Source organism: Sander lucioperca, chromosome 2 (genome assembly GCF_008315115.2).
Source record: "Sander lucioperca isolate FBNREF2018 chromosome 2, SLUC_FBN_1.2, whole genome shotgun sequence".
NCBI classification, from domain to species: Eukaryota; Metazoa; Chordata; class Actinopteri; order Perciformes; family Percidae; genus Sander; species Sander lucioperca.
The window spans coordinates 39,250,200-39,277,584 of record NC_050174.1 but is presented as its reverse complement, the minus strand read 5'-3'; the positions used below and the strand labels follow the sequence as shown (position 1 = coordinate 39,277,584).

At 39.8% G+C, this 27,385-nt stretch overlaps 1 long non-coding RNA gene across 4 annotated transcripts in view; it reads left to right on the top strand.

Annotated features, from left to right (window-relative positions):
- Positions 1-945: 945 nt before the first annotated feature.
- The window catches only part of LOC116054457, an 87,561-nt gene continuing 61,121 nt past the window's right edge, over positions 946-27,385 (top strand). For all 4 annotated transcript variants that reach the window (XR_004896307.1, XR_004896308.1, XR_004106073.2 and 1 more), the window contains exons 1-2: positions 946-1,052; positions 2,050-2,205. This is a non-coding gene — a long non-coding RNA (uncharacterized LOC116054457). The remainder of the gene's footprint in view (positions 1,053-2,049; positions 2,206-27,385) is intronic.

The window sequence follows — 27,385 nt, the reverse complement described above, 5'->3', positions numbered from 1 at the left end:
ATCTGAGTCGAGAAGAGAGCTCACTCTTCCACTCCTCCTCTCAGGATGGACTGATCTGCCTGACAATATGTGTCTTCCCACCAGGGATCCATCTGTAATTGTAAGAGGTCTAATGTTTATTCATTTACTTTTCGTATGACTTTACACCTCACTTCCATCTCAACAGTACTTTTTGTGACATATTATTTATTAGTATTATTTACTGGTTGTTTATTTTGACAGTTGTTTTTTAAGTGGAAGTTTTTATTATTATATTATTATCTACCTTTTAATATGTATAATTATTTTCTGATGATGCTTGGTTTGGTTTTTGTTTTTTCCATTGATACTGTGAAATAAATTAACATTGATTTTTATCATTTTTGTGCGGACCTCAGGACGACTAGCAACCATTTTTTGGGAGCTAATAGGGATCTAAATAAAGAATGCTGTTTTTGGAGCCAGAAAATCATAATTTGAAAGGTGGTGCAAATAAGGTGGGTTGAGCAAGCCAGTCATTGGCTGAAAGCACTGTCCATCAAGCAGAAACTCCCTAACATGCATACTTTTAAATTACACAGTATTTTTATTTATTTTTTTGACACCATGTAATTTTGAAGCTAATATTTATGGCTACACCTTGCTATTCATGTAATCAAAAAAAGTTTGGGGGAGACTGGGTGAGGCTGAGGTGGAGCCATAGACTGTTACAGTCTATCGGTGGAGAAACCAGCAATTACCATAGCAACTAGATCCAACTGATAGGGGCCAATCAAACATCACTCTCCTAAAACAAACTTTTATTTTAAATTAATTGTTGAAAAATTGTCACTGAGCCCATTTAATAAATGCAATTAGCCATTAGGATTAGGAACATATTTATAAAAATATATATAAAATGATGCTTTGTATTTTCAAGAAGTGGGAATTGCCACCAGTCACCTAACAGTTAAATAAAAAAGTCCCGCCCCTTCTGCTAGCTAGCTAAACCCTTGTGGTGTTAGCTGGAACTTTCTAGAAGCATCCATGTCCCAGACAGAGTAAAGACTGGTGGAAAAAGTGGGGAAAAGGGGGTAAGACAGAAATAAACGTATATTATGAAGCTAATACTATGGCCATTCAAACAAACTATTTAGCTAGTTAGCCTGGCTAGGTTATTTAGACTAGATAACCTCAATATTTGTTTTCCTAGCTCAGCTTTAAACTAGCCTGTAGCCACCTCAGTGACAGCTAGCTAGTTAGCTCGCTAAAAGACCTGCCAGCATCACACACGCCATGGCTGTGTATGAATATAAATGCACTGCCATTTATCATTTTTAAATTTAGTTAACTTAGCTTGTATTAGCTAACTTGCACTTTGTCCATTAAATTAAGAATTGTAATTATCTTAAATGTGAAATGAAGTTGAGTTGGTAAATAATATGAAGCAAATATGTTTCAATTTGGGTAAAAAGAGTCATAATATTAAATGTGAAAGCATTATTGTATGGTTTACCTAACAATAGTTCTGAAAACAAGACATTTGGGCAATACACAACATTTAAACCAATTAATATGTCTTAGAATATTAGCTTCAATTCTAACTGTCTTGACCACAACAAAGGGGTGTCTGTGTGTGTGTGTGTGTGTGTGTGTGTGTGTGTGTGTGTGTGTGTGTGTGTCACTGAGCAAGGTTGAATAAGCGTCATCTAAACAAAAAATGGTGCTAAATGCCTGATTACACAGCTGCGATACTCCTAGTGCCTTGCTTGTAACAAGGGGACATATCAAAAAAAGCTCTCCCTTCATGCAGAGCAGAGACATTAACGGCTCAAAGGAGAGAAGGTTGGTGAACTAGCATGTCTTCACTCTCCCGGAGGCCTGCTGGCCTTCACCTGTTCCCTGTCCTCTTCTCCTCCACCGAGTTTTCCCCCTGCCCCACAACAGACGTCTTATCAAACGTGACTGATTGCTGTAATCTGGACTGGAGCCATTAAGCAAATTACCTGAATCATTGCGAGGATTAGTCTCATTAACACATGATTAGCATCAAATTAAAATAATGAGTGTTTAACTTGTGATGTCTTCCAGTTGTTGGAACAGCTTGCCACCAGCCATCAGCCACGCCAGGCTTACGCAGGGGGCAGCCCTCAGTGTCAGGGATCCTGAGGTGGCAAAGGCCGACCCTGGTGCAGGGGTGGACTATCCAGTACCTGGCCTGGACTACTTACAGTCGACCAACCCAGGGTGAGTGTTCCGTACAAGGTTTTTCATGTCAGAATGTCAAGGTACTAACATGAGAGACCACAGAAGTTTCGTAAATTTGAAAGGTCAAGTTCTGCACCCGTTATGGAAAAATGGAATTGATCATGATTTTTGTATACACTCAGTTGCCAGTTTGTATACACCTAGCTAAAAGGAATAGAGTCTAGTACAACATCCCTGCAATAAATCCTACATGACAGTTATAAAGTTAAGTTTTTGTTGAAACTGCATGCAACTGCAACTGCATTTTGGAGATGTGGTGCTGTTGAATTCTATTGCGTTATACTGACAGGTGTTTCTATTATTTTGTCCACTCAATAACAAAAACACCGCTCTACAAGGTGTTATGGAAAAAACAAGGTGTAATGTAACATGGAATTGATCATGTCATTGTGAAAGCCTATGACTTATGATATGTTGCAATACTACAATACAATGTTTGCAATTGCTTTTCCCCTCAGGTCCCATGGCACCAAGAGATATTAAAATAACAATATTAAAGTACCAAATAACCAATAACAACTTTAACAAGAAATAGAGCCATTAAACAAAAAGAAGGGACTAAGTAGCTAGTGCTGCCAAAAATCATTGTCATTCTTGCATAGAGAAAAGTATCTTTAACCTTGGCATACTTTTGCTTGTCTCCTGAAGCACCCAGTTTTACAAAGTATACTGCTGTGAAAGTATGGTTCTTGTTTAACAAGTCTTGTCATGTGATTGTGAAAACAAATGTGTGGGTGAATCATGAAGTGCTTCCTGCATTGTAAATCATTAAACCCGCCAAAAAGCAGTATGATATACAGAAACTAGAGATGCACCGAATGACCGGCTGGTGACCGGAATTGGCCGATTTTCACGTGATTGGCCATGACTGGCGACCGGCCGGTCAGTCTGACATATACCGATTTTATGCCGGTCAAATGCTGTAAATAAATAACATTGTAAAGGCTACCATACACAATGCATAGGAATTATATATAGGCTAGCAAATAATAACAATAAACCCACTATTAATTACATTATCTTAATGCAGTGTAACTACTGTAGCATGTAAATAATGCACATAAAATACAAATGTGAGCAAGGGCGTTCAACAATCGCCATTATATGGAATCAACAGCCACGTGCAACCTAGCTAGCAGGTAAAGAACACAAACAGCGAAATCAACAGCTAACAATGAACTGACAACATAAGTTATATGACTTACAGTTCTCAAGGACGCACACACGCAATCTCCACTGGCTAGTTATCCTCCGGACAGCGACTCAAGTCTCTTTTTCCTTTTGCTCCCTTTTCCACCGGGTGGCGTGCGTGCCCGCTCGCAGTGTGAAGCCCGTGTCGGTGCTATTCTCTGACATGCACTCTAACAATCACTTTTTACAGACGGCCTTTTGTACATAACATTGCACTTTAGATGTGTGTGAATTTCCCAGACCAGGAGTAATTTATATAGATCTATTTTATAGCGATCGATTATCTGTTCAAAAAATGTTCTATGCTGCATTAATTAAATGTCATTAGTCAATCACCTACATGCTCTGCTGTGATCGCTTTTCCTCCTCCTAAATTCATAGCATGACAAATTTAGAGGTCAAGGCTTTTGACAAATCAAAGCTCTGTGTGAACATCACCTTGAAACTAGTTTTCGGATGGATGCCTGTCAATTCCGCTTTCTTTGTGTTGGCATTCTAAACTCCAGTCAAGTTATGAGGACTATGGTTAACAGCTCCCCAGGTCTCTGCAGGGTAAATCCAGACAGCTAGCTAGACTATCTGTCCAATCTGAGTTTTCTGTTGCACGACTAAAACAACTTTTGAATGTATACATGTTCCACCAAAACAAGTTCCTTCCTGACACTATTTTGCAGAGGCACTGCCATTGTGTCGGGGCTTAGCGCCGCCCATGACGATTGTGATTGGTTTAAAGAAATGCCAATAAACCAGAGCACGTTTTTCTCCCATCCCGGAATGCTGTGTGGACTAGCTTGGCCCTCCTCCGCAGCGCTGTGGAGGAAGGTCTGGCAATGCGAGACTACCTTGAAACTGGTCTACAGTGCAGCACCTTGAGCATTGTCACAGATGTCAATCAAGACACACTGTGTCCCCAGAAGATACCCTTTAGTGAGCATTTTCAAAAAGAAGGTAAGGACATGGTTTTTGGGCTGTTTTTATAGTGCAAATTTGCCTTAGTCATTGTTTTTGTGTGTCTTTTTCAAAATTCCTTCGGAAACCTTTTGGAACTCAAAAAATATTTTTTCTCCTTCATTATTTTTTCAAATTAGCATGAAAAGCAGGGATGCTGTTTTCCAAAAGTTATGTGTCGCAGCTCTGAAATCACCTACAACTTTCAAACTTTCTTTTTATCATTTTTAAAACCTAATTTTAATTTGTACATTTGGACTACCCTTTATAATTGTGCAGATCTTGTGTTAGCTGAAATCATATTTTTTATTCATTTTAATACATACATTAAGTTGCATTGGAATATATTTATATAACCCAGATTTGTTCTCTTCTCAACTATTACTGGTTTGTCCTACTTCTGGCAACTTGCTGCTGTAATGACTCATTTTTATAGGGAACAATGGTGTTTAATTTAGAGCTATAGTGCGTAGTTTCTGTCGCCCCCATGAGGAATTCTAAGTTATGACAACAAAACTGTCGGCGCATCCACATGATACAAGCCTTCCGTGATCGCGCACCAGCCCCACCCCTCCTCCACGTAGTTGCTAGAAGCCAAGGTGGACACAGAGGATTAAAAAAACATGGACTCTTCAGAAGAGGTAATTATCTTTGCTCGATTTTCTACGTGCGAAAGTCATCAGACAACACAATTTTCTGAACATAGCCATACTGAGAAATACAGAGAGTTTTGTGGAGCTGAGAGTCTTAAAGGGGAACTATGCAGCTTTTTTAGCTTAATTTACCTTAACTGAACAGCTTCGGAGTCATTGGAATGGTTATATGACTTTTTTTCGAGTTGAATGGTGGTCGTTTCGCTTCCCCCCTAGGGCCTGTGAGCTGAAAAACCACGAGCTGCTGGCCTCAGCGTCAGGAAGTATTGCGTGATATTGGGTCTCGCGATGTATCGAATTGCTTCACGGCACTGCACACATACGCCTGTTCAGGAACCGGCTAACAAGGTAGCGATGGAGTTTTTCACACTATCGTCATGGCTGAGCCGGCAAAAAAGAAGCAAAAAGCTAGGAAAGCATTGTCGGAGGAACAGAGAAAGAGGAAACGGCAGGCTTATCGAGCGAGGAGTCAGACACAAGTAAACATAGGAGCTGCCAAATATCTATTCCGAAGCTGTAGGGGGAGCTCTATAGAGAAACCTGCGAGCAAAAAGTGAGAAAACAGCGAAGAAATGGCCAAAACTGCATAGCGCCTCTTTAATTAGCTTTGTATCAACTTATGTGGCAATGGCTTGAATGAAACGGACGTTCATTAATTTAAAAAAGTTATGCACTAAAGCTTTAAACCTGCATATTTAATGAAATAATGAAATGTATACCATAAATAAACTCTGCACAGATATCTAAGAGAAGTTTCCATGCTGCCAAGTGTGCTTGTCCATTTATAACCCGACTTGCTCAGTGTGTGGATAACAGGATTGGACGAGGCTTTCTACTGTTTTCTCAAATCCCAGACTCTGCAGACATTTAGTAACATCTGTCAAACCATAATTAATCAACATTCGCAGATGTTGCTTTCCTGCAACCTGTTGACATTTCCCCAAAAAGCCTTTGCAACAGAGAACATCTGATTACTTGAATAAATAGTAAAATGTTGCATTATCATCCTCACAATCCACTGTAACCCCCAATTTTACAAAGTGAAGATGAACAAATGGCTGGAAGCAGCCAGGGAGTGTAGTGCACCTTCTGCTTTTATCTCAACAGGAGATTTATTTTAATACCACAAATGCATATTTAGTAACCGCTAAGTGTAGTTAAAAACTATAATGCTAACCTGCTGCTTGGAGATTACGGACCATGAATGACATGTTTTATAAGAGGGGTGGGGGAGAATGGATGTCAAGGGCTCGCCCAGCAGCACAATTTAATATCATACGCAGATAGTACAATTCCTTTTTGCACTAATGAAAACAATAGCAGCACTAAACACTCCAGCCTACATTTAATTTAATCTTTGAGGGATTATCTTCCTCGGCTAATGTCAGAGTGTAAGACGGCCTGTGAATATTAAATACATTTCCTCTGCAGATGCTCCGACAACATCGGCAGGATAATGTCAACAGATTTTTTTTCTGAGTTTCCTCATATGGGTGGAATTACTTCATGAAACATTTACGCGGAAGCGTTTGCCTTTGCCGAGTTTTCCATTATGCTTGAATGTCATGAGACAAAGAGGGTGGGGTTTGAGGATGAAATGTGTGTTAATGGCCTTGTGTTCCTTTGGCTTTGGCTGAATTAAAGGGCTTAGCAAATCCATCTTAACCGTGACTGTACTGCAAGAGGTGAAGGGAGGAGAAACTCACTGCAGCATTGTGCAGAATATTATGTAAGTGTGGTCACTCATAAAGGTCTGACTCAGTGTGCATTATCAACAATTACATTAATGTTTAGTTTGAATAACTTTTACATTAATTGTTCATAGTTAACAGTTTAAGCAACTGAAAACCAAATGTATTTAGTTAGCCAAAAATGGGAAGACTACTTTGACTAAAAACTTGGGTAAGTTTCATTGCTCTAATTGGTTGTAGGTCACTTTTTGTTGCTCTAATTGGTTGTAGGTCACTTTTTGTTGCTGTGATTGGTTTTAGGTCTATTCAATCACATGCAGAGGCATTTTGACTTCACCGTTGATATGAAATTGAAAATTATCTGAGAGATTCAATGCGTATTAGTCTGGTTATGCCAGGCTATAGGCCCACCAGCGTGCTGAAAAAAAGTAATTATCATAAACTTCCCCGAAACTGTGATCACTTGACTACCAAACATGGCAGGGGAGCATGTTTATAAGCTTTTGTGAATTGCTAAAGCACAGTGTGGGATATGAAGCTGTCTCCTCTAAAATTCCGCAGCCAGCTGGAGTTTCAGAGTGTAAGTCAGCCTCAAAATGGCGTCTGTTATTTGCTGAAATCACTGATAGAGTAGACAAACTTTACAGCCAAAATGCACTAGCATTTGGTTTATGGCTGACGTTAATTTCCCCACATTGTTGCTACTTTATGTCTGTCTGAGCCCATCTGTGATCTCTGTAGCAACTGTATTTCTCACTGAGTACACTGTTGGCGCACAGTTTTCCCTTGCAAGTGAATGAAAAGTCATCCTAAGGACATAGCGGCACTGCCTAATTGCAGTTGATTAATAAAATACTAGCGCGGGCAGCAGTTGGCAACTCCATTATTATGTTTTTCAAACAGATTAATTGCAGTTAACAATATGAGCCTGCCACCAGTGATAGCGGGACTTTGGATACAAAGGCACTCATCAAGACTGAGCCCGGATCACATTAGTCATTTTAAATAGCTCACTCAGTGATTACTCTCATGGACAATTTCAGTCTGAGGTACAGGAATGTGCTGTTATGAGCTCACAGATGCTCAAACTACTGAAAGAAGTACAACTGATTGTACTTTATCGGTCCAAAACACATCAGTAAACTCAATTCACTGTCAGTTTAGTCAGTGTGAAAAGAATCAGATAAGATTGACTTATGTTAGTTGAACAGCATGTAAGACCCAAATACCTGTACATACAGACTCTCAACACTGCCTCTGCAGTTTGGGCTGGAGGCTCAGACTCTGGTAATGAACTTAAGCTGAGGGGAAAAAGGGCTCCCCTCCTCACGACAGCAAATAGCCAAGGGCAATAGCCGATAACTAATGTGTGGAATATTGCAATTAGCATGGCAAAGTACTTACAGGGATCAAATTAAAAAATTCATTAACGCTCGCACTTAATTAAGAAACACTTTTCGGTTTACATGATAAATTATGACACCTATTAAATCTTCCAGTACAAGCTGTAATGGCCTTCTTTGCTCCTGGGTATAGACAGTGTTTCCTTTCAGGTTCAAGGAATTCTCCAAGGACCTGAAGTATTTATTAAAGAGTTTTATTAGGAATAATGTTTCCCTCCAAGGGATACAGGAGCAGCCATTTTAGGGAAGATGTGCGGATGTTTTTTTTCTCTTCTTTTGCTGCTGTTGCACCTCAGCATCTTCCGAACATGTCAACCTTAATTGAAACAAGATTGGAAATAGCCTTGAGTTGAATATGTTGGTAAGGGAAATTAAAATAATGAATTAAGCTGACTTAGATGAGAAAAGCAACTTGCATGTTAGAGATGTAGCTATTATACATATATTATAAGTCCTACAGCACTTTTCACTGCAAGCTTGTTGAGCTACTCTTGTCTGTTTGCTGAGAGGTTTAAAATGTTTTAACATTAACAATTAATTAATTATTACCAGAGAGATGCTAGAAACAAATGTATAGGGTGTTAGAGGTTCATCAGTGGTTCTTCTCTAAAATGATCTGGTTATATATCATATCTGTTAAACCAGTGTCTTAAAAGAGTTTCATCAACCCATGTGTTGCGGAACATTGTGTCAATTAACACCCCAGTTGACGTGTCACACAGACAAAAGACGTAATCAAGGTGCCAGAGCCTGAAGTGATTAAATTGCTGCTTGTCAACAATGGGAAATGGGAAAGTGGTGTAGTAGTGGTGCAGGAGTCACTTGATATATAGACAGGGTTATGTTATTTTAAATTAGTTTGAAATGTTTTTTAGTTAAAATGAATAAGCCAAATCCATTTGGACATGCCATCATGTAGTAACATGATGGCATGTTACTACATGATGGCATGTCAGCCACAGTGCTCAGCAACAGCGGCTCTGAGTCTTGGCCTTTAACAGTAGCAACAGGGGTCAAACAGGGGTGTATCATAGCACCCACCCTGTTGCCATCTTCTCATTGGTGAAGAGCTGCCACAGGGAATTCCAATCCTATACCGAACTGATAGCCAGCTCTTCAACCTTAACAGGTTTAGAGCCAGTCATACTCGTTTCGAGTGACCGCAGATGAATCCATTTGGAGCTGCTGATTTGCTAAGGTCATGAGAATTTTGATTCTGAATTTTGAGCAGAGAGAAGATGTTTGTGAGACTCGTCATCAGCCCAGCTTTTGTAAATGTTTCTCATACAGAGGAGCATGTTGTTGTAAGTTGAAGATAGATTATAAAACATAAAAAGTCACCTAAATTGGACTCATGAGGCTTTCACCTGACAGAGACAATTACTGTATTGGAGGTTCATGGAAGTATTGCCAACATGGATGAACCTTTGAAGAACTTTATAGTTGTAGTCAGAAGGAGCCCTTCTGCTGTTACACAGCATTGCTTACTTTTATTAGCTGCAGTTTTGATAACCAGTCCACTATTAATCCATGCAACGCAAACTAAACATTCATGTTCCTTTCAGTAACCCCTTTCAATTGTATCGTCATACAGTTAAAAACAATAATCCAACTGTTTATAAAATAGTCCCACTGGTGTGGAGCACTAGCATATTTTTTATTCTAAGTCACACATGTTGGGTACTTGTAGGGGTACAGATCAGATTATTGGCATATTATCAAAGATGTTTATCAATATTAATAAAGTTATGAATATGGTTATTAATAACTTTATCAAATCAACAAACAATCAAAAACTCAAAAACTTCAGGGGCCAATATTGAACTTTGGAATAGTCTCATTTGTCAGTGGAAGGGTGAAATCCGATCACTGACCTGTGTTTAACCAGCAATTAATACAATAATACACAAATAATCACAAACAACTGCTAATTAAAGTATAGTAGAATTTATTAACTTCAAAATTATCAATGGTCAATCAATAATCCTTTGATCAATTAAAACCAATATATGTTTCTTTTAAGTACAACAAAACAAAGCAAAAACAAAACAGCATGTGGGGAGACCCTCTCTGTGTGTGTGTGTGTGTGTGTGTGTGTGTGTGTGGGTGTGAGAGAGTGAGTGTGAAAGAGTAGGGGGGGTTGACGAGGTGTAGTCTAGCCAAAGACTACAAAAATGGCTACTCCTGTGAGCTGCACAAAACTGTATAACCCCAAGAGGGCGGTATTGCTAGGCTAGGCCCAAGATTAGCCGTTAGCTCATTCAGGCTACCGTGTGGTTGACACAAAGGGACACCCTGAGGAGCGCAATTGTTAAGCAGTGTGCGTTCTGTAGCTAGCTACGTGACATATCAACAATGCACCGTGATCAGTGTACATTCACAGAATAGATTTGACTCAGCGGTCACAATCATAGATTAATTAATCAAAATGTGCATCAATAGCACAGTATTAATCAGATCACATTAATGGTAACACAAAATAGCAGCAATAGCCAATTACTCATTAATAAAACACACTATTTATCTCTGCCCAGACGTAAGCCTTCTTACTGTGTGTTCAGTCCGTTTGTCCGTAGGTTTCCACGAAAGAAACGGGGGTCCGTGTCTGCTCGTCAGCAGATCACGGAGGAAAACTTGTCTTTCTTCACGGGCAGTGAAAGACAAGCTAGAGTCGACTTTGAAGAAACCGTGTCCGATTTCCTTCTAGAGAATGTGTTGTTCTCTCCGCAGTTTTGAAACATGATGTGTGTTACAGAATCCAGTAGTGTTCTTTCAGAACGCCGAGAGATAAATCCACTTTCGCCAGAAAGTAGAAGTTTTGGCACAAGCTTGCGTGCTTCCTGCAGCAACAGGGTTGCTATGAAAGACGGAGATTTGTGGGTGAAGAGGTTATTTATAGGTTAAGACCTCATGCTGTGTTTATGGTCCCAGGAGCCAATGGGAGATCAGAGTTCTCTCTGAGGAGGTGTGAACTACAAGGTTGTAGTTTTTAGAGTTTTGACCACTTTGGCCACTCCTTCGTGGTCATTCGGCCATTTTGTGACCCTTTTCCCTTGAGGTGACCTGTAGGAGTTTGGTGAGAAGGATGTGGACTTTACCGTAGGCCAAGATCCTTTGTTTGAAAGACCACATGGTCTGAGTCTTTTGTCTTTGAGTCACATGTTGGCTGAAAACCCTTTGCTTGAAAAAGATGATGTTTAACCTCCTCGATGGTCCCAACACACATTAACAAAGATGAACGTGCATCAGATGAACCTCTGCTCTTTTTTATCTTAGATAGACACAACACATCCAGTGTATTGGTTTTAAAGGTTGTGTTTGCCTTTTCTTTTTCCCTCTTCCCTGTTTAACCATTTACATTTACACTTTGGATAAATGACCTATACATAGTATTCCGATGACGTCACGCGAACGCAATCCACCATATGGTATGGATAGAGCGTCCGTTAAGCGGCAGCAACTGCACGGCAGCGTCTAGGTTAATGAGTGATACAGTATATTAGCATTTCCCGAGTTAAACGAAAACTATTTAATTTTAAGGACGAAATGGTCACTACCTGTGTAATCTATGGCTGTCACAACAAGTCTAGTGATAGCAAAACGAGGCAATCAACGTTTTTACAGAATTCCAGTAGTGAGGGAAAACGAGGGAGATGCTACAAAAGAAGTCAGCCAAGCTAGAAGAAATGTATGGATAGCCCGAATCAACTGGAAGAATTTCAAACCTTCCCAGAACAGTAGGGTGTGTTCAGATCAGTTTATCCCAGGTAATATCACATCACTGTCAAGTTTAGTAAAAATAAGAATTTGAGGTGAAACACCAGTGTATTGGTAATGTTACATTATTTGGAGATAATGTTACAGTTAACCTGCCATTAGACTTGTCAGTGGTTTTCAACCTTGGGTCCGAGGGTTCGAAGATGTCCCACACCCGAGCAAATTGATGAATTGTGAAACATCATCAATATTTCCTTTACAAAACATTAACATCATTAGAAAATGGTTTCTGGTCTCAGTCATCTCTTAGTCATGGAATTCAGGATGAAATTTCTGACAATCAAAGAAAATATTTTAAATTTGGTTCAGTGAGACAACATCTCATTAAATGGGGATCTGTGACTAATGTGGACTAAATTAGGGTCCTTGATCTAAATACTGTTGCAAATCACTGGTCTACAGGTAGGCTTGACTTGACTCTTATGAACATTAAATAACAGTTTAACAAACTTTACAGTTTAAAACTGTAAAGTTTTGGTCATCATGTATCTTAACTCAGACACACTGTGACCCCCCCTGCTTACCTTCATGATAAAACACACCCTGACTGGGCCCCCTCTGTGGAGCTGGGGGCCTGACACTCCCAGCCCTAGCAAGCCTAGATACAGCAGGACCAGAACCTCCCTGAAGAGATACCAGCAAGCAAAGTCTAGAAGAAACCCAACTTCATGCCAGTCTAAGACCTGCAGAGCCTTGCAGTCTGAATATCAAAGATTACTAACTAAAAACAAGCATTTAAAGGGGTGCTATGCAGTTTTGGCCATTTCTTCGCTTTTTGCTCACAGGTTTCTCTATAGAGCTCCCCCTACAGCTTCAGAATAGATATATTCTGGCAGCTACTATGTTTACTTGTGTCTGACTCCTCGCTTGGTCAGTCTGCCGTTTCCTCTTTCTCTGTTCCTACAATGCTTTTCTAGCTTTCTGCTTCTTTTTTGCCGGCTCAGCCATGACGATAGTGTGAAAAACTCCATCGCTACCTTGTTAGCCGGTTCCTGAATGGGCATATGTGTGCAGTGCCGTGAAGCAATTTGTTACATTGCGAGACCTGATATCACGCGATACTTCCTTACGCTGAGGCCAGCGGCTCGTCGCCCGAAAGTTGCAAGGGTGGTTTTTCCGCTCACAGACACTAGGGGGAAGCGAGACGACCACCATTCAACTCCAAAAAAGTCATATAACCATTCCAATGACTCTGAAGCTGTTCAGTTAAGGTAAATTAAGCTAAAAGAAAACGGCATAGTTCCCATTTAAAAGAAAAGTGTGACCACCCTAAAATAACAACATTCAAAACCTTGATGGTTTTACTTACCTTCATCCAAGATGCTATTCCAGAGAGTTCAAAGAGTGTGATGACAAGATTTCAGAAATTCATATTAGTCTTGATGAAATGAAGACACAACGTTTGTGATCGAGGGGAGGCCAGAGTGACCAGAGTCCAGCCTAGTGTTGTCCAGCTCATATGTCTAACTCATCAACAAGGCTTATTTTGTCTTCGTAACGCCTACTTGTTAACGTGTCCAGCGTGTCAATATAAGTTGTGTTGTTTTTGGTTGTCATGTTTCGATTGTGTCTTCCTGTCCACATCGGTGTAGTTTCAAACTGTCTATCCCTACCAAAGTTAAATGCGGTTAACTGAGGTTTGACCGTACAATATGGCCGACGCCCCCTTCAAATGACGTCATCGAATACTATGTACTATGTGCTCATGAGTATAGGAACTAGGGGTGGCACGGTTCATGAAAAAACATCCGAACCGTTCGGTCCGCTTGTCTCGGTTCGGAGCGTGTGTGCGTTGCACGGTTCGACGCATGCGCAATGTAGCCTCGTGCCCGTCAGGTGCCCGTATGTGACCTCAGACAGTGTGTTTCCCTTTCGCGCAAAAGAAGAGGTGTGGACGTTACCAACAAAACGTACAGCGAAAGACCGTGTAAAACATTTTAGACTGTCCTGCCAACCTGTAAACATTTCAACATCAATGTACGCTGCGTTTTTTCACTCTAAAGTCGCTGAATCGGCTGCTGTTCCAATCCTGTCGGCTCTCTGCAGCGGGCGGGGCTGCTGCTCACAGAGCCGTATACTCTGGCTGCTCAGTTCCCCCTGCGACTGACGCATACACACACAAACACACATGGTGGAAGCAGGAAAAACCGGTGATGAGACGTACAGGATGACCTAAATTGAGGACAGCTACGCTCGTTATTGTAAGTGCAATGTTAAGTTAAAGTCCAATAAGTACTTTATCAAACCGTATCAATGTGTGTCCCAGCCCAGGCCAGGATAAGAAATTAACTAACAATGTAAAGATCAACAAGCCACTGACAGACATGTTCAAATTTGATTCATTCATAAATTATTATTTTTTGTCTTAAATCCACCAGCCATTTTCATATTATACCAACATTTGCACATCCTGAGCCTTTTTGGTAAGATTACTAGGAAAACTCAGCCTAGAGTAATTTTATTCTCCCCAAAACAAGTTTCCTTTTTATTTTTAAAGAACTATACAAAAGAAAATCTCAACTTTTTTATGTTTAACATATTCTGACTTATTCAAAAGACGGAGCTTTAAGAGTTCCTCTCTTTTTCTTTTTAAAGGATACAATTTTTGTAAGAGCTACACTGAAGTTGGCAGTTTGATAAATGCATGCTATTTCAATTGATATTCTGTAATATTTCAATCTTCGTGTGCTCCTGTTCCTGTTCCTGTAGATGGCAATACACATTCTCTTTTTTTTGCCAAATAAATGAAAAGCTTGTTGAAATCATCAATGTCTTCCCTCTTGCTGTATTAAAAGCTCCCCTAGCTTTCCTCAGAGATGGTCCCAATAATATGCTTAAAGTCAAGTCAAATTCAGTTTGTGCATGATTACATGATATAACTATTTTTAATACTGTAGTCTACATTGTGGATGCTTAAGCTAAATATCATATGCTGAAGTATATTTCTGGAGTGTTAAAGATTAAAAGAAAAAATAACAAGAACCGTACAGAACCTTGGCCTTTGGAATTAAAGTAGCCCCACATCATCACATCCCCTTCACCATACCTAGAGATTGGCATGGTTTTATTTCAGTTAGCCTAATAGCTGGTTTGATTTGCATTGAGAGATGATCTTATGGAAAGTACCCCATGCCAATCTCTAGGTATGGTGAAGGGGATGTGATGATGTGGGGCTATTTTAATTCCAAAGGCCAAGGGAACTTTATCAGGATGCATAGTATCCTGGATCCATGAAATAACTGGCCTTTAAAAATAAAAATCTGCCCGCCTCTATTGGAATTTAACATAGGGGTGTACTTACTTATGCTATGCCCCCTGTATTTTAAGGAAGAACATTTATTTATTTACGATACATTATTCATTCACAAAGAAAACTGGTGTTCTCAAAGGCTGGATTTTTCCTAATGTATTTCAATTAAGGCATTAAGATCAATTTCCAAAAGATGATTTTTTTATTCCTGTTTTTAGTCAACTTTAGCAGGGGTTCCTATACTCATGAGCAGCACTGTATACTGCAGAGACACATGAATCCTGAGTAGTGGATTATACCCTCTTATTCAAAATACTTCTTGTCATCTGCAGAGGTTTGTTAATCAGTGGTTTGACTGCAGGCTGCAGTATTTTCAAATTGAAATTATTGCATCTTTATGCAGACTCACAGAGAAAAAGAAGCCAACTGATAATGCATTGAAGTTTAGTCTCATGGTGGAGGCATCGCTGTGTTTGGAGGCCGCTTGTCAACTCCCTGAGCAGGGAAGCCCTGAGGCCTTAATCATCTCATTTATATACCAAGGATGATTCCACACACCAGTAAACATTATACTGATCATCTCACACAAGCAAGTAAATAAATCTCATTAGCAGAACAGTCATCCACAGATGAACCTGTTGGTACACATCAGAATATAAGGTAATTATATCAATGCAGGCACCTGCGGTGTCCTTAATGTGCTTCCTCACAACAGTCAAGAAGCTCTTGACAGGAGGCCTCTTGAACTTTGATTGGCTCAAGTGGCCATCCTAGACGGCCTCTTCATTTTAGTAATTTGAGCCTTCCAGGGTATCTAAAATGGCTTCTGAGCCTGGGTGCGTACATATACAGTATACAGTATATCATTTGCTATGGCATAAATTCATTCACAACATAGATTATTTTCTAAAACCCTCCTTAATGCATTTATGCTTCCTAACTATTGCTTTATTGAATATTGCATAGTTAAACTATTCTATATAGTACTATATAAGGGGATTTCCAGTGGCTAGTGCATCTGTTTGAAGTAACTCTTACTAACATTTCTTGTTTAAAAGTCATACGGCTTAGTCAAAAGTAAGGATATCTGTATTACATTTTGCACCTAATCCTTTATTATGGAGTGCCTGCTAATACACGGAATAAACTAATATTTTTATATTGTATTTTCTGTTGTTTGTTGCCCAGTGAGTGCTGGGATAGCCTCCAGCCCCCCTGTGACTGTGCCAGAATAAATGGGTATAGATATGGATGAACTGATCGATATATTTTTCCCTACATAATATATTTGACATTGCATAATAGGCTACAGAAAGATTTGAGGAGTGTCAGTTTGGGTCCGATATGGCAAGTAGGTTTTGATAGGATTCAGACAGCCTTTCTTTATCTGAACAATATACTAAAGTTCAGACGCAGCTTTCAGCTAACAACAGAACAATATTATAACCTACAAAATACCATGGAAAATGACGGCTGGGCGACTGTTAGTGACATGGTGAGGGTAGGGGGTGGGAGAGTGCTCTGGTAGGTATAGGGAAGACCCTTAGCATGTGCCTGTTGTCTCATCCATCCATCCAATATAACTTCACATCAATCATAAGTGCCGCAACTGCTTTATCAAGTATCTAGTGAAAGCTTGTGATATTTCTGTGGTTTTATTTGTAGCTTTTGAACAAGGTGACATCAGGAGAATTCAAAGTAAATCTTTGCTAAATTGAGTAAATTGGTCATGCATTTTGCTCTTGGAGACAATTAAGATCTTGGGGGTTGAATAGGAGTATTTGACAGACAGAGAATTCGGGGTTCAACAGTTTCCTTCTGCTGCTGCTTCTTGGATGATCTTATATCAGACATGATTATTTCAGCATTACATGGCTTTGCTACCTCTTTCTTCATCAACCCCTAGGGTTAATAATTGGCAGAGCGTGTGACAAAATGGCCGGTGGACAAGTCATGAGTGCGCAAATGTGCGGTTAATTTGAAGTCTTGAATCCGGCGCTGGCTCACTTCGGTTAGATTATTTCAAACAAGTGTCCACAGCCATGTGCCATGACTAAATTATTAACTGTGTATTTCATAATGTTACTGACAATATGTTAACGTGTTTTTTCACCTCCCCCTGCCGTGAACAGATGGGTCCTTTTACTTTATTTTCCACATCAAGTATGATTATTTCTTTGTGCCAAAAGCCACCTGCCGTTCCTTGGTCTCTGTTCTAATTATTTATGTTGGTAACACACAGCAGGACTTGTTATCAGTTGGATGGTATCTTAATAAAGGAAGGCACATCAACATATTGACATCATGTTCAAGGGGAAAATTTATCATCAGGCAAAAGCTGGCGGGGGGGGGGGGGGTACCAGAGCGGCTCAGGCCATGTGCCAACACCTCAAAATCTGACCTCCTTTTGTTCCCCGACTTCTGAGTTCCCTCTCCAGCACACATCTGAGGAACCATGTGATGATAATTAGGTGAAAGCCTATTAAAAAGTCAAATAAGAGAGAATACATTATCATTGAGGTACCAGGACCAGATGATTTCAGTTGTGTGTGACAGAGAAGGACAAAGGGATCTAACTGCTGCTTGGAAAAGACAAAAGATCACTACTTGTTGGTGGCACATAAAGGGTGTGATCACACCTGGTATTGTTTCTTTTGTCCAATCCACAGAGGAAAAGTTCACTGTGTTGCATTCTTGAATTTGATATGTTACAGCTCACAAATACCTGTTAGAAAATAACTCGAGCTGGTAAACAAAAGTCACTTGAACTCACAAGTGGCTTGTTTATTGGGTTCTGGTACATTTCCATCAACGAGACTTTACTGACAGGTAAATGTCAAAAGAAATCCAAGTCAAGTCTCTGTAATTTTGGCAAAGAATGAACAGATTGAACTAATAATGAGAGCAGATGGGTGCATTCAACACAAAAACAAAAAAATATGTTTTAACCCCCCTAAAGCTGATGAAAACACGTCAGTTTTGAACTGAATGAAAAAAAGTTCCACCAATGCTTATTAGGACACAAGGGAAACATTATATCAGTGATTCCCCTCAGAGCTAGAGAATGGAGATTGAGTTAAAATATTGCAAATAAAAGTAGCAATTAAGTTAAGTAATAATGACATTTTTAAAGCATCCTGTCGTGGGGATAGGTCACTCCTAATCAGGGCTCCACTGTTCTAAAATGTAGAACACTTACAATTAAACATACTCAATGCTTTAATCTCTGGGAGCTAAAAATGAATACACCATAATTACAATTTTACATGTACAGCTTCGCTTGTTTCTAATGTGACTGGAAATGGGTTCAAAATATGTCATTGATGACGGTTGATGCATTATAATTACAGATTCCTCTATCCTTTCTAAGCTTTTCTATCCATCCCGGGCCAAATACAAAAGCCATCGTATTACCCCACAAGGACAGTAAGCCATTGTAGCACTCCCATTACGAAGCCAGATTTAAAAGCGTTACAAAACCTTTATCTACCCAGTTAAGAACATATATGGGCTCACGGTATCCACAAGAGTGCAGTGAGGAAAAGCCATTGTGGAGCTCAGACAATGCACTGACCATAAATCTATAATAACCTTTAGGATTAAAGAATATGCTCCCTGAGTTTAATTACATATTGCTTCTGAGAGGTTTACCCCACTGGGATGAAGAGGCACACTGCTGCTCCTGGCAACTGCAGATGAGGGACAGACGGCCAGAAAATTAACAGTAGGATTTATTTAATCTCAACTAGTGAAAGTTTTTGTGCGTTAAAAGCATCCACATTCACTGCGATGTGGATAAAGTGAGAGTAAGAACAGGCCAACTTACAGTGTATCAGTATGAGACAGACATACAGCACACACACATTTGTGCATGCACACACACAAACAAACAACACATGACGTCAGACCCTCCTAATCTCACTACAGTATGTTGCTGTTATTAAAGCAGGAATTGGAATTGTCATGCAAACAATTGTCCAGTTGTAATAAAATAATAGTGAGTCGACATCTACATAGGTCATAAAAGTCATATTTGTTGTTTAAAACACTTAAGCTGTAGACTTTCTGTTTACTACAACCATAAAAATATGTGGATAGTGCAGCAGTTTTTATATTTGAAATTGGCAGCAGTAATGGCAGTAGTCAGAATTTGATGGGCATCCATTAGTGCACGCCTGGTGTCCTCTCACATTGTAAAACAAAATAGTAAAGTGCATTAATTGCATTAACTGTAAAACATTAACTGTAAAATAGTACAATGTAGGGCTGAAGCCTTTTTTTGACAATATGTATCTGACATTGTTGATATGTAGGACGAGGGAGTATTCTGAGAAACTCTAACCCCAAATGTAAAACATTTTATAAAAAAGAAAATACATCATCATAGGGCTGGACAATGTGATCTTAAATATAGGTCACAATAATCCCATTTATCTCAGTAGGAGCACATGTGTCTTTCCTTTTTTATAAGGGCTTTCTTTTTAACATGTGTTTTAATATCTACAGTATTACCATTTGGAGATTATGGACTTCTGGACTAGACTTTGGGCTGATTAGTTGGTTAAAAGTTTGGTCATATGTCATTGGTTGTTGTAGTTATTCTCAGTTTAATGGGATTCAGATAATTTATTTATTGGAAACTAAGATGAGAGGACTCCGGTCGGTAAGAGATTCAGGGCCAGATGTACTAACGCTTTTGCGCCCACTTCAGGCATATTTGTTTCGCAACATGCTCGTAAAAGCATGGCGAGGTATGTACAAACAGGCCGCACTGAGGTAAAAGCGCAGACTGCCTGTCGCGGGAACTGAAAATGGCAAATTGCGCTTTTCCGTGTCATGCATACGCATTCAAGGGAGGGTCAAGGGGACAGTGGGAGTTTCCCATAAAGAGATGGGAGGGGAAGCGTTAAATGCGCCTAATTATGTATTCCGCGGTATGTACAAAAAACGCCCGTGAAAGCGCGCCTCTATTTTGCCGTGAAAATTCTCAGCCTCCTAAAAGCAGGTGTAAACCTGGAAGCGGGTTTCCTCTCATATGCCTCCTGGTGAAATGGCAGCAGTAATCCGAGCAAGACGAAGAGAGAGGCCAAGGAGACGAGCTGAAAAGATCACACTTTTTCAGTTGAGTGAATACGAAATCATTAAGCGTTACAGATTAAGCAGCCATGCAATATTACAGTTACTGAAAGAAACTCAGAGTTCACATTCCATTCCAGCAGTTGTTAAGCTCCTCGCTACATTACAAATATTGGCATCAGGATCATTTCAAACAGTCATAGCATCTATTGTCAAATTTACCATTCGCTAAGCCACGCCCGAAAACCGCCACAGGCCAGTCGTGGCTTAGCAACCGTAACTAGGCACGGGAGGTCTGTCAAGCTTTCGAGCAAGGGAAACACCGTACGCTGAAGCGTTGTGCAAAGCGTTGTGCAAATCCGATAATCCGATCCGGTATCCTAAAAGTTTGGACGCGGTGGTGGAATTTTTCCCTTCCCGAAACCTAAAACCCAAGGGGAGAAAAGCTGGGCGTGGATGAAGCAGTGTGGGAGGCCCCATTCACAACTAGCTAAATGTCGACAGTATTAACAAAAACACATACGTTAGCTCCAAGGCAAGAACACGCTAATGTTAGCTAGCTAGCTAGCTAACATTAGCAAAACGAACCTAGGGGTTAAATAACAGATGTGTACCCACTCTGTCGCTCTCTGGGACATGTTTTCAAGCTAGCGCAGACCGCTGATTAGCTTACAACGCTAGTATTCGGGGCACAGGGAAAGTAACAACAAATCGTTATTTATACCACTAAAAAGGCTCAAAATATCACCAAACTTCAACGGTAGTAATGAGGGTCCCTAAATGTTAACCGAAGCATTGAGAACTTTGTAAGTGTACAGACAGTTTATTAAAAAGATAGATTATAAAGACAGTCGCGTTCTCGTATACAGGCGGCCGCCGTCTTGGGAGCTACTGTCTTTCTGCCCCGAATACTAGCGTTGTAAGCTAATCAGCGGTCCGCGCTAGCTTGTTTCAAGCTCCAAACACATTTGATTGCATTGTTTCATGGCATGACCAGATATTTTATAAATATTTTAAATAACACAAAACAACTAAATGGTGGTAGGTAATACATCTGATTTCTTATAGGCCTACTGCTTTAGTAAAAAAATATTTTTTCAGGGCTCTGGCTCTCATCTGAGACTATTGTCGACGCATATGCAGGACGCAAAAAACGAAAATTACTGTTGCACTAGTCTGGACATCTTACCGTGCCAATGTTGTAATAAAGGTTTCCTAAATGCCATGTATATAAATTTGCTGTCAACTTACTAATTGATTGCGGGTTTTGTGTAGATTTGGACTTTTATACGTTGTTATTCCACATTGTTTAAACGGCGAGGTGGATCTACTGATCGCTGTGGATTACTTTTTTTCCATGTCATTGGATTACGGCAAAATACGGATCTTTTTTCTCAACGTGTCTTTATGTTTTATGGTGTGACTGCGCTTGGTTTCTGCGTCTGGAGAGACATCTCAACAGAATGTAGGTCCAACACTGATTGTTCACCGTTACATTTTAGTTGAATTTAAGCGTCTCTCTATTGCATTCCAAGACAGCCGTGCTGCGATTGGATTTCATAAGGGCGAGTTGTTAAATTGTTACAATGTAACTTAAAATCTTCTTTAAAAATAAACATATGTTTATTTAGCATGTTTGTTTTGTCCATATGTGCTCGTGCTGTGTTCCCCAAGTGGTAGGCCAGGTCTCAGCTACTACAATGAGTTTTTTTTTTTTTTTTTTCCCCCCCTGCTCGAATGCCAAACTCCACCTATGATGAAAACATGTCCCAGAGAGCGATCGAGTGGGTACACATCTGTTATTAACCCATCCTTAAGATGATTAAAGTCAAGACGGAGGCTCACTGACATACCTTAAAATACATTTCAGCATTTGTTAATTGCTAAAAATATAAGCAGGAGAATGTTATTATTGTAAAGTGTTCAAGCTAATGTCTTGTGTTTATTCCACAAGATTTATGGATAAGCTGTTTGATTTATAATTATTATAATTATTAGATTATTTTCAAATTTCACTTACCCTGCTGTGCATGAACATAGCTCTTCCTCAATTTGTGTGTTTCCCATTTGAATGGTCAGCGTATGAGGCGGCTCACATTATTGCATGACCTATAGGCTTTAGCTTCAATTTTGATGAAATTATTCTCTCATTGGTTGCATATTATGTCGTGGATATATCCCTCGAATGCAGACTGCAGTCCCTTTTGTCTTGCTCTCTCAGATATTTCACCTGTTCGCCAAAAATTACTGATTATCTCCTTGGGAATGTCTGACACCGGTGCATACATACTATAATGGACGTGCCAGGCACGAAAGCTTGACAGGCGTAGCAACAGTAACTAAGGAGGGCGGGGCTTAGCGAAGGGTCAATTGTTATTTCCTCCTTTGCATCCCGTGATCAGGTGAGATTCAGTATCCTTGCAGGTGAATATTGTCTGCTGCTGAGCCTTTTGGAGGTGACAGGTTGTGTTTAGGAAACCATCAAGGAGGGCCATATGTTCCCTCTAATCTAAAGGGACAGTGCAATGCTGAATGTAGGTTAGCACCTGCTTCATCCATGTAATTTTTGAGTGAACTTCTTTTTAAAACTCCCATTGTGCTGCAGAACAGACACCTGAGTTTGCAGATGATTTGTTGGATCACTTTTTAACAAGCATTTTTTAGTGGCGAGTGTGCTTACTGAATACTGTCGAGTCTTCGGGTTAGACCATACTACCTGCAATGTCACTGGGAGGAATTCATTAAAAGCCCTGTGAGTGGTTGTGTGATTTATGGTAGATCTTGGATCCCTTCCTTTGAATTATAAAGTCTTGCGATTAACAGATTGAAAGGACATTTAACCCTGTGTTGAGAGTGTGCCGGGAATTACAATGAATGACGCTGAAGTTTAGTAGCACGAAAGTTTAAAAGAACGAGAAACGCTTACCCTGTCAAAGAAGCAAAGTTCCCCACAGTTCTCCTGTAGGACAGTGGGACAATAATTCAGTAGGTTGTAAGTAAAGGAAATGCCTATCTATTGAGTACACTCCTTTGAAGAATATTGGTAAGATTACACCGGTTTAATTAGTATGCAAATTAATTTCTTTATGATCACTTTCTTTCTTTCTTCATTATATTTCATCTCTATTTATCCTTCAAGAAAGAGAAAGATTAAATTCACTTTGTCTTGTGTTAGAGTGCTAATTTATTGCTCTGTAATTCATTTCAAATATTACCCATTAATCAGACACATCTGTACAATTATATCCACAGAATTTCTTTTGAAATGGCTGAACTTACCTGTCCATTTTGCACTCTTGCACGTTTATTATCGAGGACATTTAATTTGACAACTCAGGAGGTCAAACAAGTATTTGAAGTGATATTTTACTTGGCTAAAGCGTTTTTTTTTTTTTTTAGTGCACGTTCAGTACTTTCCAGAGTTCTTGAAATCAATTATCATCATTCACTTGCTTGTCTTTTGAAATTTGGGAATAAAACAAGACTAACTAAACCGGTAGTTCTCAAACTGGGATTCAACAGCACTGTTAGGTCACACAAGAAAATGTACCTCATTGATAAAATGTAACAACATATATACAGTATACTGCTTTGCAAATATACTGTAGTATTTTGTTACTGTGGTAAGTACTTCATCCTGTGAAATGATCACTGTATTTGAGGCCCCAGGCTTCCACTATTGAATAGCCTTAGAAAATAAAAATGACTGCTGTCACAGTTTACCATACTGTACTTAAATAGAAAGGGTGGAAATGGCTGATTTTTAAAGGATGATAAGCCAAAAGCATTGAACTACAGTTTCTCAATTGCTAAGACACATTTCTTGAAAGCTGCTCTCCTTCTCTAAACTGAACACAAAACCCAATTTTCAAGCTACATTCACAAAACCTCAGACTCTTCTTGCAAAACCAAACTTTCACCTCAAAACAGTTCAATCTGTGCTCAAAACTTAACTATGTTGTCAAATCGTGCCCCGAGTCAAAAAAAAAAACACTACTGAACAGTCACTAAACACTACGTAGAAAAATAGAAAACACAATGCTCAGGACATGAAGCTGGAGAAATAAATGTTTATTGTTCACTGTAGGCTAAATGCATGTTGCAAAACAAAAAAAACCTGTGCATTTAGCACTGTACAAAAGAAATCTTGTGCATTTACACGTAGCACTTGTAAAAACAAACAGAAATCATGTGTTTGCCACTTGTGTACAGTAAGCCCATGTAAAAATAAAGTACAAAAATATACAAATAAGTGCATTACTCAGCCACAGCATCATGTCTCCATACTGGGTCAGGCCACAGGACTTCATCCACATCACAGGCCACATTTTGTCTGGCCAGGCAACGGGGGAAAAAAACCCTGGCATGCCGTATCCAGGCTTGGTATGCCTCCACACCTATGTCACTACAGGAAAGTCCCATGGCTTGCAGGAGATTTACCCTGGTGTAAGGTTGGCGTTCATATACCTTCCACCGCCATGAGAAGAATTCCTCAATGGGGTTTAGGAAAGGGGAGTACGGTGGAAGGCAAAGATTGATAAAACCTTGGTTCATATTGAACCACTCTCTAACCTGGAGGGCTCTGTGAAAACTCATTGTCCCAAACAACAACATAGATGGGATGCTCATCCTGCTGCCCTAATAGAGCATCTCGCATGTGATTGAGGAAAATGAGGAGCTGGTGAGTGTTGTAGGGCCCCAGGTTGGCATGATGGTGGACAACCCCATGATTGCTGATGGCAGCACATAATGTGACATTGCCACCACGCTGCCCAGGAACACCAACAATGGCCCGATGGCCAATCACATTAGCCTCTCCTTCTCCTTTTGGTGAGATTAAACCCAGCTTCATCCATGTAGATGTATTCATGGGGTCTTTCCATTGCATCCAGTTGAAAAACCCTCTGTAGAAATAGATATAGTTTTGTAAGGGATACAGAAAAAGTGATTTAGGCCACTACAGTAAATCACTACTTAGAGTAATCAACATTGAATGTGTCTGGATATATGCCAACCTGTACATACTGGAATCTTTGCTCTTTGACTCGGTCTGAGTTGCGATCAAAGGGCACTCTGTATAGCTGTTTCATGCGCAGTCTGTTGCGCTTGAGGACACGATCAACAGTAGAGAGGCTGACACTGTTGATGCCCTCAACATTTACATGGTCCTAAATGATCTTCTGCTGAATTTCACTCAGTTTAATGGCATTGTTCTCACGGACCATATCAACAATTAGGGTCTCTTGGTGTGGGGAGAACATACCTGTCCTCCCACCCCCATGTGGCAGTCTTTCAATTCTACAAAAAGAGAACATGGAGTTACAAAAAAATATACATGGAATACTATAGGCCTACAAACAGTTAGACCAACCCTCCATTACAATACTACAGTACATTGGTAGAGTGATGTACTGAAACATAGATTTACTTACAGTATACTGTGGTACAGTATATAGTATGTCATACAGTAATTGCTGTCAACATTTACATACTGTACTATAATGTCAAAAAAAGGTAATTACCTGTTCTCTTCTCTAAATCTTCGGATTATGGTGGACACAGTGAATCTACTGATGTTTGGTTGTACCCTTTGTCCAGCCTCCCTCATGCTCATACCATGGACAAGAACATGGTCAATCACAGTAGCTCTGATTTCATCAGATATTACTGTTCTTTGTCTTCGCTGACCTCCTCGACCTCCTCGCACACGAACTCTTCCTCTCAGATTTCTATCCATTGTAGGGCCTCACAAACCAGTGCTCTCTGAACTGGCTTATATGTTCCCTCACATCATTAGCCACAAGTGTGATCAATTTTGAGTTGTTGTGTTCAAGTGGTGACACCTGTGCTTTAATTGTGTTTGACTTTTGTCACCTGTGCTCACCATTATGCAGCACGGGTGCATCACAATGAAAATGTGTTGCAAGTTGTGTCTAAACAGGTGAAAAGTGCTTATGGTTTTGCCAAAAGAGTGATTGATTCAATCAGTGGGTTCAGGCAACTGAGCATTTGGTTCAGACAATAGGGTTTAGTGTTTTAGCAATTGAGAAAAACTGTAAAAACAATCTTTACTTTTCTGATGTTGAGAAGAGACTGTGCTGCCCAGCTCATGCATTCTCAAACTTTTTGTGACCTGTGACCCCATATGAATTTCCCAAAATTCTCATGAACCCATCAGTTAGAGTCAGAAGTTATGTTGTGTCGGATTATAGCGCAGAGTGTCTCTCCAGTCAGAGCATACACTTGGATAATGGCATTTGAAAAGCACAATAAGTCCCCTCAATTCTCTGGCCTCGGTTTCCTATTGTATTGTGTTTATTGTGTGCCGTTATCACAGTGTATGTTTGAGCATGCAAGTTCATTCTTGACCTTACAAATAGTGGTTTGACAAAATAATAACTCAAAGTCCACATACTTGTTGACAATTGAGCAAACCTTGTTCGCTGATGAAGACCGTGAGATGCAGTTGATAATGTTGGTGAAAAAAACGACCCTTATTTAAGATGATTTTGTCAAAATTTACATTTTGTTTTGATTTTAGCAGAGCAACCAAATTCACTGAGAAAAAGTGCAACTGCGTTCCATTGGTATATCTATATTGGAAACCTGAAATCGCCAAATCTGCATATTGAGCAATTGAAAGCTTTGCTTTACATCTTGCCAGGCTATTATCAGCTCATTTTGGAGAATTGTGGCAAGTTTCAGGTCTCAACATGCATTTTTGGTGAATTAAGTATTTGCAGTGCCTAATCTTTCTTCACTGATTTACCTAAGATTAAATCCTGGAAAGTTGAGGAGGGCGGGGGAATACATTTTGCTTGCGAAAATATAATTTTTTTTCTTTCCACATTAACATCTGCAAGAGGGAGTCATGACTAGGCACCTGTTTGGTTTTGAGTAATTTTTAGATAAAGAACTTCTGCACTTTCCAGTTAACCACCACTGGTGACACCTGCAGAAGCCCGTAGAAAAAGCTGTTCAGCAGAGGGTCTTGCCACATTGTAGCTGTAAAGCTTAACAGAGAGATCAGTCAGACCTTAATCTCTCCATAGCTGACCATGCATGCCCTCCTCTCCACCTCTATTCTTATTCAGATAATGTTAAATTCTCATAATCCATGGGCCTGGCTATGGTCTGAATTAGTATAAGCCCATAGACTTCACAGCTAAA